The sequence below is a fragment of the Ictidomys tridecemlineatus genome, chromosome 11, assembly GCF_052094955.1.
Source record: "Ictidomys tridecemlineatus isolate mIctTri1 chromosome 11, mIctTri1.hap1, whole genome shotgun sequence".
NCBI lineage: Eukaryota > Metazoa > Chordata > Mammalia > Rodentia > Sciuridae > Ictidomys > Ictidomys tridecemlineatus.
Genome location: NC_135487.1, coordinates 123503284 through 123517640, shown reverse-complemented (window position 1 = coordinate 123517640; position 14357 = coordinate 123503284).

The following is a 14357-nucleotide window of genomic DNA, read 5'->3' as shown; positions in this document are numbered from 1 at the left end:
AGGGTTTTAAGAAAAATAGTTAAATCCCAGTCCATGGTAGCCACTGTCAAGATGTGGAAAACCTAAGCTCAGACTGAGCCCCCATGGACAGCAACTGGTAGCTGCAAGCTGCACCCCACTGCCCTGGGGCATTCTGGGTAATTTCATCTGTCCTGCCTGCCCCCCTCTTACTGTGGATCACTCCAGGAGCTGCAGGCTCCACATTCATTCAGAATTCCCAGAAATTCTGGACAGTGTAATCTGATGTTCTTCCCACAGCTGTTGCCCTGCAGGACCATGGGAGCTATGTGCCACGTGCTGACCCAGGCACTCTGGAGGACACTGGCAGTGTAGTCTGATGTTCTGCCCATGCAAACCTCACACTGCTGGACCATAGGAGCTGCATGCCATGTGCTGGCCCAGGTGCCCTGGAGGACTCTGGCAGTGTAGGTTTGGGTTCTTCTCAAGCAGCCCTCACCCCAGAAGCCTATGTGGACTTCAAGTAGCACATACCCTCAGGATTCTGCGTAGTGGAGTCCAGTATTCTACAATGAAGCTCAGGTGCAGAGGTCTCTAGGAGCTGAAGACTACACAACCACCCAGGTACCTCTAGGGATTCTGGGAAGTGTGGTCTGGTGTTCTGCCCATATATCCCTAACTGTAGAGGATTCTCAGAGCTTCAGGCTCCCAAGGATCATAGGCATTGTAGTCTGGTGCTATATTGGTCCAGCACACCCTATAGTGGCTCCTTGGAACTTGGAAACTCCATGAATTCTGGGTATGGTAATCCATTCTACCCAGGCAGCCCTAACCTCAGAGGTCTCTGAGAGCTGTGAGCCATTGATTATTCTGGGTAATTCAGTCCATCCTACGTAAGTGGACCTCACCATCAAGACTCCCAGGATCTGCATACTACAGACAATCCTGGGTGCCTCTGACACTAAGGTTTGTGGATAACATAAACCTATGTTTTGCCTGTTCACCACAGAGGATCCTGGGAACTAAAATTCCCCTAGGATTGTGAGTAGTGCAGCCTCATGTCTTCCCCACTCACCACAGAAGGTTCTGGGAGGTGTATTCCCTGAGGATTGTAGGTAATGTAGTGTAGTGTACTTGCTCAATCACCACAGAGGATCCTGGGACCTACAGTACCTGAGGATTGTGGGTAACGCAGGCTATTGGTTTGTCTGATCAGCACAGAAGATCCTAGGAGCTGCAGCCCCTGAGGGTTCTGGATAAAGTAGTCTCCTGTTTTGCCCATAGGGAGGACCACAGGCACTTTAGACCTGGTACCTGGAGACCTGCTTTCCCTGGTACCCTGGAGATTCTAGGTATCTAGAATTGCCACAGAAACCTCTGGAAAACAGGGTTACAGGGTATGCAGGCATCCCCAGGATTTCTGAGAACTGAAGTCTGATATTCTGCCCTTGCGTTCCTCATCCCAGAGGCTCCTGGGAACTGCAAGCACCCCAAGGGTACGGGTAGTGCAGTCTGTCATTTGGCCCATGCTGTCCTCACTGTAAAGGGCTCTGGGAACTGCCAGTCCTGAAGGGTTCTTGGGGTGCAGTCCATTGTAAACTTTGCAGTCCTCATCCCAGTCTTCTAGGAGCTCTTTGCCACATTCTCACCCAGCCACCCCTGAGGACTCTGGGCAGTGGAGTCCAACATTCTGATGCTCAGCGCTCACCCGGAAGCTTCAGGTGAGCTTCCGTGGGCCCTGGTACACAGGATTCTGGGTCGTGTCTCCTGACCAGTCAATCAAGAATTCTTTACCAAGGCCTCTGGGAACTGCAGACCACATAGTTGCCCAGGAGACCCGTTAATTCTGGCCAGTGGTCATTCTGCCATGCAGTTCTCACCTAGGAGTGGTGGGCCTCTGAAGATTCTGGGTAGTAGAGTCCAGCATTCTGCCCACACAACCTTCAATGTGTGGCCCATAGGAGCTACAGGCCACATACTGGCCCTGGTACCCCAAAGATTCTGAGTACTGCAGCCAAGAAACTGCCCACACAGCCATTACCACTGCGGGACTTGCCAGAGGGCCCACCCCACTGTGAATAGACTCACCAACTAAACCTCAGCATCATCAGGTTTCTTCTAAAAATTGTCATGTAATGGAAAGAAGTCTTTAATACAGCCACAATTGAAAATAATTGTAATTCCTTTATATCACATGCCCAATTAATACACAGGTTTCTCCAGCTATTTCAAATAAACGTTAAAGTGAGACACAAAAAAACATTAGACACAAAAATTCAGGTTTAAACTAGTATTTGATTAATATGTCATAAGTCTTCATTTGCTTGTCACCTACTTATTGACAAATGTAGTTAATTTATACTGTAGGATCTCCAAGTCTGTGTTCTGTGTTTTGATTCTTTGTTTTTTATTTTTAGTTGTAGTCAGACACAATACCTTTGTTTTATTTATTTATTTTTATGTGGTGCTGAGGTTGGAACCCAGGGCCCCATGTGTGCTAAGCGAGCGCTCTACCGCTGACCCACAATCCCAGCCCCTAATATCTTTATTTTATTTTTAGGTGGTGCTAAGAATCAAACCCAGTGCCTCTCATGTGTGAGGCAAGTGTGAGGCCACTGAGCCACTGCCACAGCCCCCTGGCTATTTTTCTTTGACATCACCATAAATAGAAATTCAGAAAAGGAGAAAATTCAGGAGACGAAAAAAAAGTACATTGGGATCCCCCTTAAGATCCCAGCCCTGCACATGACCAGCCAAGCACTATTGTAGCCAGGACCAAGAACAGCAGAGGCATGAAATGCCAGGTCCTAGGTGTTCGTGCACACCTGCACTGAGCGCCTGACAGATCACCCATGTGCCCTGGGCCAAAGGCCCAAAGCATAAACCACCAAGAAGCCACACTGTCTTTAAGACAGTGAAAGCCAGGGACTCGCCTAGTTTCAAGACCATGGGTTTTAAGAAAGGAAGTTGAAGGCTAGCCTTCACCCAGAGGCTCTTGGGGACAGCATGCCACATGCTCACCAGGCATCCTGGGGATTCTGGGTAGTGCAGCCCATCCTTCCCATGAGGACTTCACCCAGAGGCTCCTGAAGATTCTGGGTAGTGCAGCCCATCCTTCCTGTGTGACCCTCATTCAGAGGCTTCTGGGGGCTGCATGCCACATGATCACCAGGCACTCTGAGGATTCTGAGTAGTGTAGTCTGTCTTGTCCATGTATCCATCAGCATAGTGGCCCCTGGGACTTGCCAGATGACACTGTGTGACACAGTGTGAAGCCTCCCCAGCAAACCCCAGCAGCAGCTGTTCTCCTCCTTAAAAACTGTAATCACATAATGGAGAAAACACTTGAATGGAGCCACAATTGTTATCATCACATTGACAATAGGCAAGAATATCAAATGTCCAAGCAACAGGCAGACTTCTCCAATAATCTCAAGTCAGGCTCCAACCGGGAGCACTCATGACATTTGGTGAGCACAGTTTAAGTTCTTCCTTTATTGTCTTGTTTCATACCTATTGACAAAGTAGGTAATTTATTTCTTTTTAAACTTTTATCTTATTTATTTTTATTTTTATGTGGTGCTGAGGCTTGAACCCAGCGCCTTGCATGTGCAAGGCGAACACTCTAGCACTGAGCCACAACCCCAGCACCAAAAAAGTAGATAATTTATACTATGGAATTTCCCAATCTGCTTTTGTTCTCTTTGTTCTGTTTCTTCTTGATGTCCCTGGGATCAAACCCAGGTCCTCACACCACTCTTCCACTGAGCTGTACCCACCCATATTTCCTCTTCTTCCAGACAGAAATGCCATATTCACACCTGAATCATGTTTGAGTCTTACTACATCAAGTTCTTAATACTGTTCAAGTACTTTGACAGTGAAAGAAATTGAGCCATTAAAACGTGAATAAAAGCAAGTGATGAGGTGGCGTTAGCTCTTCCCAGTATGGCCTTGTGCCCCAGGACCCGGGATCATCCCCTGCACCATCCTTCACATCTTGGGAGTGTATCTCAGAGTTTCTCCTTTCTATGTCCTGGATTTCTCCCTGAAAACACACACAATCCAAATATATATATATATATATATATATATATATATATATACAGGTTGTGATGACAAGTGGCAGAGCCTCAGTACTAATCCCTGTGAAAACTTTACCTAAGACAGCTGAGGAAACGGTCAGCTCTGTCAGCCCACAGGCAGTTTATAGAGCCTTCTCTACCTTCTTCCTTGACTTAGCTTCAGGCTGACTTCAATCCTGAGCCACAGCAGCATTTACAGAGACAGGGACTAAGGAAAAGATGTGTTCCTCTCTGAGAAACTGAGTGATGGGTTCTCTCACCACTCAGTGATGTACATAGCATCATCTGCCCCAACGCTACCCCAAACCTAGATTCTAGCCTTAATCCTAACTCTGCCCCTACCCACACCCTTAAAATAGCTCCACCTAACTACACACTTTGAAATTTAGGTTTTAGATCATAGCACCAGCTCCAGCACCAACACTAACCTAAACCCTAACCATCTGATGCGAATTCTCTAGTCCTAGACCAACCCTGCAACCCTAACCTTTAATCCCACCCCAACCCTAACCAGCACCCTGCCTGTAATTCCCTTGTGCAGGGGTGGAGACCCTTGACTCCAGCCTCATCCAAAATGCTCTGGAGACTATGGCCTCCATATCCAGGGAGGGAAAGGGCAGGAGGTGGTCCCTGACTCCAGGGACGTTCCACACCCAGGCCAGGTTCACACCCTGTACCCCCAGTTTTAGGCCCCTCCTCAGAGCAGTTGGGGTCCTGCTTTTCCTGGGGCTCCAGGCCACTTGGGCTCCTACTGACCTGGATAGAGGCCAGCTCCATCCCTGGACCAACCCTGCCCTGTCTGCCTTGTTGTCCCCATGAATTGGCCTCAGCATGCTCGTTCCCCCAGCTGAGGCAGAGCAGGGAGGCGGGCCATTGTGGGTACCTAAAGAATGTCCCACCTGGCCCTCCCAGGCCTGTAGACTGGGCCATTTAACTCTCTCAACTCTCACTGATGGATACACCTGGTAGTCTCTTAGAAGATAATGGAGGAGAAAACTCACTGCTTCTCCATTACCTTTCCGTCTTTCTGTACTTTTTAGAGATTAATTCAGGAGGAATATATTGAAGACCTAAACCTGTAGCTGTGTTGTGTAGTGATGGAAGGAACCCACCCAGTGTGGCTACAAGGAAGGAGTTCTGGAGGCTGAGTGAAGAGGCATAGTGCAGGACTTGTTGAAACTGCCTGGTAACAGATACAGACCCTGGTGCTCTCACACTTTCACTGCATGGAAAGGCCCAGGTGAAACACAAAATGCTAATCAGCAGCACCCATCTTACCATGTTTTACACAAGAACAGAAGCAAATGGTTACATGCTTTTCTGCAACTCTTTACTACAGCATGCCAGTCACTAAGTGTCCCACTGCACACTACATGTCCAAGTCTCCCACAACCTTGAAGTTTAGTGTGCACATTATGCCCATCCAATAAGTTCTCCTGAAGAAGCTCTGTTAGAAATATCAAGGTGCTGCAAGAAATCAGACAAGGGCTGGGGATGTGGCTCAAGCGGTAGCGTGCCCGTCTGGCATGCGTGTGGCCTGGGTTCAATCCTCAGCACCACATACAAACAAAGATGTTGTGTCTGCCGAAAACTAAGAAATAAAATATTAAAATTCTCTCTCTCTCTCATTCTTCTCTCTCTCTCTCTCTCTCTCTCTCTCTCTCTCTCTCTCTCTCTCTCTCTCTCTCTCTCCTCACTCTCTCTTAAAAAAAAAAGAAATCAGACAAAAGTTACTCAGCAGCATCCCAACTTCTGCAGAGGGTGTGCTTCTAAAAAAAAAAAAAAAAAAAACTGGCAAGCAAGCATGCTGGACAGGACTCTGCCCAGGCTTTATCCCTAAGGCAACACTGCCCCCTTGCTCTGATGGGAGAGTTTGGGGTTATGATTGACTGGTTTAAAACTGGGGAGGGCAAGGGGATGGGCTGTAGTTTTGAGTGGATCACATATTACACAGTAGACAGGCGTCATGATTAGAAAACTGAGGATAAAGGAAACATGCTGGGGCCTCAGCCACATGGTTTTGTAACTTAAAATAGCTCCACCTAACTACACACTTTGAAATTTAGGTTTTAGATCATAGCAAATATATTTTTGTTATTTATTAGGAAACTCAAGCAAACAGTTTAACTGATAGAAAAGAGACTATCAATCTTTAAGCTCAGTAGTGTGTGAAGAGTGTATTGAGCAACATTTTTTAAGTTTCAAGACATTACCTAGTTATCTGTCAACATTATAACAAAATCATACCAATTTATCAACATTTCATTTATATTGAGTTTATAGAAAAACCGAAAAACACATCTGGTTTTCTTTGAAGCTATATATCACATAAGTGAAATCTTATGCATACACTTCTAACCTATTTTGCTACATTAACACTGCTGCTGCTATTGTAAAGTTTTAAGTTGGGCAGCTCCTGCCTTGGCCACCAGTGCTGCAGGTGACACATTCAACTGGAACATCACAGCTGGTCTCAGAAAATACCAGCACACACTGTGGGCAAAAAGAGACTCACAGGCTCCCCCTTATCTTTCTTCCCTTTCCTTTTTTTAATTAGAAGTTCTTCATTACATCATTAAATTACCACAAAGTCATCTGATAATTTGGGGACTCATTTCTGTAGTTGTACAACTCCTGAACCTTATCCTTCAGCTGCTCAACTGCCATTTCTTCAGAGACATAGATACTATCCAAACTTTTCTGACTTCCTGTTTTCTGCTGTTGTTGCTTGTAGGATGACAGTGAATGAATTTGTAATGAGTCTAATTCCTGTCCTTCAAAGGTCAACTCATCTTTCCAGGCTTGAGATACTCAGCAGGCAACACCAACACTCTCTCTTTAAAAAAACTGTTTTGCATATTATTCATTATATTAAACAGGATTTAAAGTCTTCTGACAGGGCTGGGGACGTAGCTCAAGTGGTAGCGCGCTCGCCTGGCATGCGTGCGGCCCGGGTTTGATCCTCATCACCACATACAAACAAAAATGTTGTGTCCACCGAAAACTAAAAAATAAATATTAAAATATTCTCTCTCAAAAAAATAAAAAATAAATAAAGTCTTCTGACATTACTCAATGAAAAATGTTTTTAAATAGGACAGTCAAGATATTATTAGCTAGAACATTGAATATAACTATACATGGATGTATTAGTTGTAACTCTTTAAATGATATTACATAACTAGCAAAATCATTGTCCCTTAATGTAACACAGTTTAAAAAATTATTTTCTGTAATTTCATTGGGACTATGAAAATCGAACTTAGGGAAACAAGAAGTGTTGCAAATATAATTTGACTAGAGAGTAGTTAATCGCAAAGTGACTCCAAATTAAACTACAATGAAACAACAAGCTCCAGAAACAAAAAGCAAAGACTCTTTTGTGTACACTGTTAATCTAAATTTCTCACAAGCCACTTTGTTCAGCATTTTAAAATTAGAGCATTAAGCAGATGATGTTATGATAAGTGATTAATATTAAAACCAATTTAAGAATGAAATGTTCCACAACTGCCTTTGTAATTTCCATTTCATTTTTTTCATTTTTTTCCTTGCAGTTTTATAAGTTGTTTCAGTTGCACTGCTGGTACATATGCTCTTATTTAAATGTATAAAAAAATTTTCTTGAACTTCTGTAGTGTAAAGCCTTAAAAAAAATGGAAACTGCCTCCTTTTTATACCAATGGTATATAAAACAATGTTAGCTGAAATGCACAGAATCTTTTAAAAGCTAAAATTAGGAGCTGGGTGTAGCTCAGTGGTAGAGTGCTTCCCTAGCATGCATTGCATGCAGCCCTAGGTTCAATCCCCAGTACCAGAGCATGAAAAATGATAAATTGTGCAATATGCATGTACCAGCGTGGCATTTGGCATAAAACTTACCAAAGTCAGCAAAAGGGACTTGAAAGCTAGAAACTTATCAACATTATTTTCTATTGTTCACTACTTTAAGGTCATTTTTTCCTTCATAATTTGTAAAAACTAATGTTGAGGGTTTTATTTTTTCAGAAATTGCTCCAAAGTATAACCAGGAAGAATTCTAAAAGGAAAAGAAGATACGTCCACAGAGAGGATAAGAAGAAGAAAGAAATTATCTTTGGGTAAAACAAGGTCTTTGTATTCTAGATTTTTAAAATATTTTTTTAGTTGTTGATAGACCTTTATTTTATTTATTTATATGTGGTGCTGAGAATTGAATCCAGTGCCTCACACATGCCAGGCAAGTACGCTACCACTGAACCACTGCCCCAGCCCCTATATTCTAGATTTTAATGATAAAAATATTTTCCTAAATAGGAAAATCTTTACATCATTATCTAGACTGATGATATAGAAGGCTAAAACAATTGAAAATGAGATTTATATATACTAGGCTGACTACAAAAACTTTAACTGATTAATTTAAGGATATTTCAGGCTGTTTCTCTGATTTTACTATGCTGATATGAGCTAAGATTTTGTCCATATTTTGACATGATAAAGACCTATTAAAATGTTAAGTTTATTTCCTTTAAGGAAGGTCTTTACCTAATGATTCTTACTGTTTAAGACAAGGATTAATTTTAGTGAATAAATTCACATCCTTGACTAAACACGAAATGTATTAAATTGCTGACTTAGATCCCAATTTTGACAATTCTCCTTGGAGACTAAATTTGATTAATTCAAAGACATTGCTGATTCTTGCATATTACTTTTGTTTGTTGGATTGTTATAAGATTTGGGAGGACATTTTATTAGGATTGATAGTCTCCAAATTAAGTCATGTGTTAGTTTTAAACAATGAAAGTTGCAAACCTTGTTGGAAATTCATTGGTATTATATAAGTTCTCTGACTGGACCTATTATCCATAAAAAATATTGTAAGATTTATATATCACTCCCTACACTGGGAAGTAACCTTAATCATATTTTCTAAAAGACAATATGGGATTGTGGCTGAGCAGTAGGGTACTTGCTTAGCATGGGCGGGAGCGGTTTCGATTCTCTGCACCACATTAAAAAAAAATAAAGGCATTGTGTTGTGTCCCTCTACAAAAAAAAAAAAAAAAAAAAAAAGATATTCTCTCTCTCTCTCTCTCTCTCTCTCTCTCTCTCTCTCTCTCAAAAAGAGACACCTATTCAAAAGATAATATTCTAAAATATAAAAATATTTTGAGACTTTCAGAAAGAGATTGAAGGTTCTTTTTAAATTATTAGGATGGATCAACTAGTGTATATACTAAGAAAATACAATAATCAATAAAAGATATATAATTTTCATATCTAGCCTCAATTACTACCAACAGAGAAGACCTTAGAAAACTGTTTGCTAGAAACTAAGATCAAAAGGAACCTCTCAAGCTAAATATAGACCAAACAAATTCAAGGAGATTTTTGAGAGATCCAAATTCATATATTAATATTTCAAAATTTATGCCAAATGTCTAACCTTACCTAGAAAAAATATTATGCAATTATTTAGCTAAACTTTAAAATAGATGACTTTTATCAAAGTCTATGACCAACTAAAGATAATAGACTTTTTAAATGTGAGAGTTAAGAGAAAAGATGATAAATATCCTATAGCCTGTATGAATACAACTTATCTTATTGTATCACTATTATTGCCAGCTAATAATTCAGAGCTATAATATGCTGAAGTTAATGTTCAGGCTTTTTTAATATATTTTAGTTGTAGATGGACACATAATATCTTTATTTATTTTTATGTGGTGCTGAGGATCGAGTCCAGTGCCTCATCCATGCAAGGCAAGCGCACTACCACTGAGCCATAGCCCTAGCCCTAATGTTGGGCTTTGAAACAGGTACATGTCAATTAACCAGACCTAGGCAAGCTCTTGATCTCATGATCCTTGAAGTGATTACTTTAAATATTATTCCTTGCTTTTTCAATTAGAGCCTTTGTGGCTATGTTTTAAAACTTACAACATATGGATTTTCTCAATAGTTTGACTTAATTTACTTCCAAGATTTTCATAATCAGATAAGTGCTGATGGAAGAATTGGAACTAAGTTAAAATGCTCTAGAAGCTACTTTATTGATGATGTGAATGAGCTCTCTGCCAATAGTTTGTGGAAAGGCTTAAATGTCATGCCAATTAAATACATCTGTATTACTATGGTCAAATGCACTGCTTCCCAATAAAATTGGGAAAAGATTAAGAATCTTCTGATGAGTGTTTGGCAGAATAAATAATAATAACCTGGATCTTCCAAGTTGATTATGTTATTGAAATGATGTTTTCTACTAATTCTTTTTGTTTTTCAATAGTAGGTCATGATAACCTCAGACCAAGAATACAGTGACTAGAAGATATAATTCCCCAATTGCCTTTAAATATTAAGAAAGGGGGACTATGTGGGGAACCACTCCAAATGCAACTTTAAGTCCTGATGCACCACAGGGATCTGAAAGATCACTGAAGTCTGGCGTGATAATTCCATGACTTGTGTGACTCTCTTTTCCCTCACTCGGATAATAAAGTATGGCCCTGGGAGTGGTCCTTGGAGTGGGCAGTACCCAGAGAGGTTGAGCTACACTCACCTGTTTCCTTGTAATCCTACTCCTTGCTTCAATTGAATGGCTTCTCCCCAATAAAAGGGTTCAGCACGTTCTCTCTCTCTCTCTCTCTTCTCTCTCTCTCTCTCTCTCTCTCTCTCTCTCTCTCTCTCTCTCTCTCTCTCTCTCTCTCTGTCTCTCTCTTTCCATGGACCCCTAAGGTCAGACAAGCTGTTGCAGGACCAAGAAAAAAGTATTTCTCTGTCTCTGTGTGATTATTTTGTGCATCCCAGTTCATCTGAAATGACCCTGAGTGTTTAATCGTGGAACTCTACAAAATCCTAAAGTCACTGTTAAAAGGAAGAACACTGAGGCTGGGACTGGGGCTCAGTGGTAGAGCAATTGCCTCAAAGGTGTAAGGCACTGGGTTCGATTCTCAGCACCACATAAAAATAAATTAAAGGTATTTTTTTAAATAACTATTTTTTAAATATTTATTTTTTGGTTGGACACAATATCTTCTTTTATTTATTTTTATGTGGTGTTGAGGATCGAACCCAGGGCCTCGCATGTGCTAAGTGAGCACTCTACCGTTGAGCCACAACCCCAACCCATAAAAGGTATTTTAAAAAAGAAGAAGGATGATTCACAGTCTAGGACTACCAGAATGGGGCACAGGATCAGGCAGCATTTATAAACAGAAAACAGAGTGAGGTACAGAAACACCTCAAATGGGTACAAAGTCAGCTTCATGGGTTGCAACTGGTCAGACCTCAATGCTGTGATTGGTTGGGACATGGCTACTAGTTACAAGAGCATTCTCCTAGCTAGATTTTCAATCTGTCTAAATAATAAACTAGATTGCAGCTTACAAATGGAGCCTTACAAATGGCATCTGGTTTGGAGCTCTGTGCTCATCCCCCACCCTGGAACTGAGGCAGAGATGTTTGGAAACATGCTTCTGCCCTCCAGAACTTCCCTCCACCTGGGAAGGTAAACCCCACACATATAAACCAGTGCCCCTGTTTTCAATGTGACTTTGTTTTGGGAAACAAACCAGTCAAGAAGTAGCAAGCAGCACTCAGAGAGGAGAACTCCAGACTTTATTTTATGCCATCAGGCCCAGAGGAAAATGAGCCCTGATCCACAGTTTCTTACAACATCTATATGGCATCATCTGAGACCCATCTTATCTTAGAGATTTTTCTTTTTTTCCTCTTTTAAAAAGAAAATTCTAATCTACTGGCTGAAAGCCTTGTGCAGGGTCTCTAACATAAAGCATGCTCGCAGAAACAAATAAGATAAAAGGGCTCTTTCATAGGCATCTGTTACATTTCAAGAGAGAGTAGTCAGAGTCCCAGGACAGTTATTCTCAATCCAAAAGTAGGGACCCATGGTTTATTAGGCTTCCTGGAGAAAGGCTGAGAGAGGGGAGGGGAACTGACCCCTTCCCCAGGCACTGGTTTCTCACCATGACATTTTTTGTAATTTTATTTCACAACCAGGGCTGGTTTTGCCATCACAGCTTGTGGAGCTGCACAGACCTCAGGCTGACAGCGCCCACTGTGCTGGGTCAGGCTGGATGAGCAGGAGTGTGCTATGAAAGAGGAGGTGAGTAAGTGAGGGTGGAAGTCAAGGGGGCTCTGCAGATGCCACCCAAGGCAACCTCTGTGCCCAAGAGGGACTTCCAAGCTCTCTGTGCTGGGGCATCAGGGCTTGTGTCCTCTGGAGGACTAGTAAGACCCAGAGTGGCCGTGGAGGGCATGGGGAATGTCCATGAAGGACCAGCTGGGGCCATGTGGGTCTGACTTCCTCTATCATAGCTTCCCTCCCACCTTCTAGGGCCAGGACCACACACATGCTCTAAGAGGCTTACCTGGCATGGTGCGGCTGAGGTCAGGCTAGAGGCATATCTGGCCTCTAGCAGAGAGTCTGCAGGCAGTGCCATCCCTGCCTGTAAGGCCTACGGCTTGAGTATACCCAGCCACCAGGAGTGTTTTACACCAGACTTACCCCAGGTGTGTGGTGGATCCAGGGAAGCTGGAAGAGGTCTGTACACCTCTCCTCTTCCCATTCCCACTTTGCCTTCCTGCTTGGTCTCTGCAGGCTCCACAGTAAGAGTGTGGCCAACCCAGTGGTGGCTACCTTGACTTGAATATGGATTTTCACCCCCTTCTTGTTTATTCTGGTCACTGATGGCTGTTTCCTTCACTGTCCTCTCCCTAGCCAGCAGGACAGATGCAGGCCATCTGAATAAGACTGGTTCTGAAGATGACTACTTGCCCAGAAGCACAGCTCCCTCCACCCCGCTGGCCAGGGAGGTAGCAGGTAGGGGTGCCCAGCATGTCATAACCCCAGGAGTGCAGGGAGCCCTCACTTTGGCCCACTTAGCTGCCCACCTGCAGCCCTTCGTTCACACAAAGCCTTGGTCAGAGGAAGCAAGATCCAGCCGCCCACTTTTGACCAAAGCCTCAAGCCAGGCCAGAAAAGTAAGTCCACTCTATCCCTGTCTCATCTCTGGACAATATACAGGCTGTTTGCTTTATGAGGCATCAGATGAATCCAGGACTTTGGGTTAAGACATTGAATAAATCACTGAAGCTCATTCTTGTTTCTTATCTGTGAAATGGGGAAAGCGCCTGCCCCTAGGTTTGTGGAAGGACAGCCCCCAGGGAAAGAACTGGGGCACTACAAGTGTTCCCTGCAGTCAGATCTGGCCCCTGCATGGGCCAAGAGGAAGGGCTCCGAGGCCCAGGTCTGCACTAGCTGGCTCTACAGGAAGAGGACCAGTGACAATGCTCCAGGGGAGGAACAGGAGCCAGAGCACCAGCAGAATGAGCCTTGGCTCTGGCCAACAGCAACTCAGTCCCAGTGTGAGGAACTCAACCACCTGTGGAGCCACTTCCTCCACAGTGGGCTACTCAGCCTGCCCAGGGGCAGTGGGGAGTGGCACCAGTGACCAGCTCCACATTAGATGCAGTCTCTTGATTTATTTTATAAAATCATAAGCCTGGGAAGAAAAACTTGTGATTGGACCATTTTGGACCCTGGACATGTGGTTGCCTTAGATAAAGTAGGAAAAACACACATTTGGGAACCTGAAGATCAATGTGAGGCTATGCCTCAGTTTCCCCATGTGAAGCTAGAGTGGCCATAAAGGCCTCCATGAACATACTGTGTGTCTGCCCTTGTGTGCTGTTGTTGTTAGTGGTCATTGAATTTCCTAGTAGGCCATGGGACAGCACTGAGCTGGACAGAGAGTGCAGAGGAGGTCTTCTGGTAGGACATGGGATAGCACTGGGCTGGGCAGAGAGTGCAGAGGAGGTCTCCTGGGGTCCATGGGACAGCGTTGAGCTGGGCAGCGAGTGCAGAACAGGTCTCCTGGGGGCCATGGGACAGCACTGAGCTGGACAGAGAGTGCAGAGGAGGTCTTCTGGTGGGCCATGGGACAGCACTGGGCTGGCAGGGAGTGCAGAGGAGGTCTCAAGATGGGCCATGGGACAGCACTGAGCTGGACAGAGAGTGCAGAGGAGGTCTTCTGGTGGGCCATGGGACAGCACTAGGCTGGCAGGGAGTGCAGAGGAGGTCTCCTGGGGGCCATGGGACAGCATTGAGCTGGGCAGAGAGTGCAAAGGAGGTCTCCTGGCAGGCCATGGGACAGCACTGGGCTGGGTAGAAAGTGCAGAGGAGGTCTCCTGGGGGCCATGTGTCAGCACTGGGCTGGCAGGGAGAGCAGAGAAGGTCTCCTGGGGGCCATTGGACAACACTGGGCTGGGCTGGGCAGGGAGTGCAGAGGAGGTCTCTAAATGGGC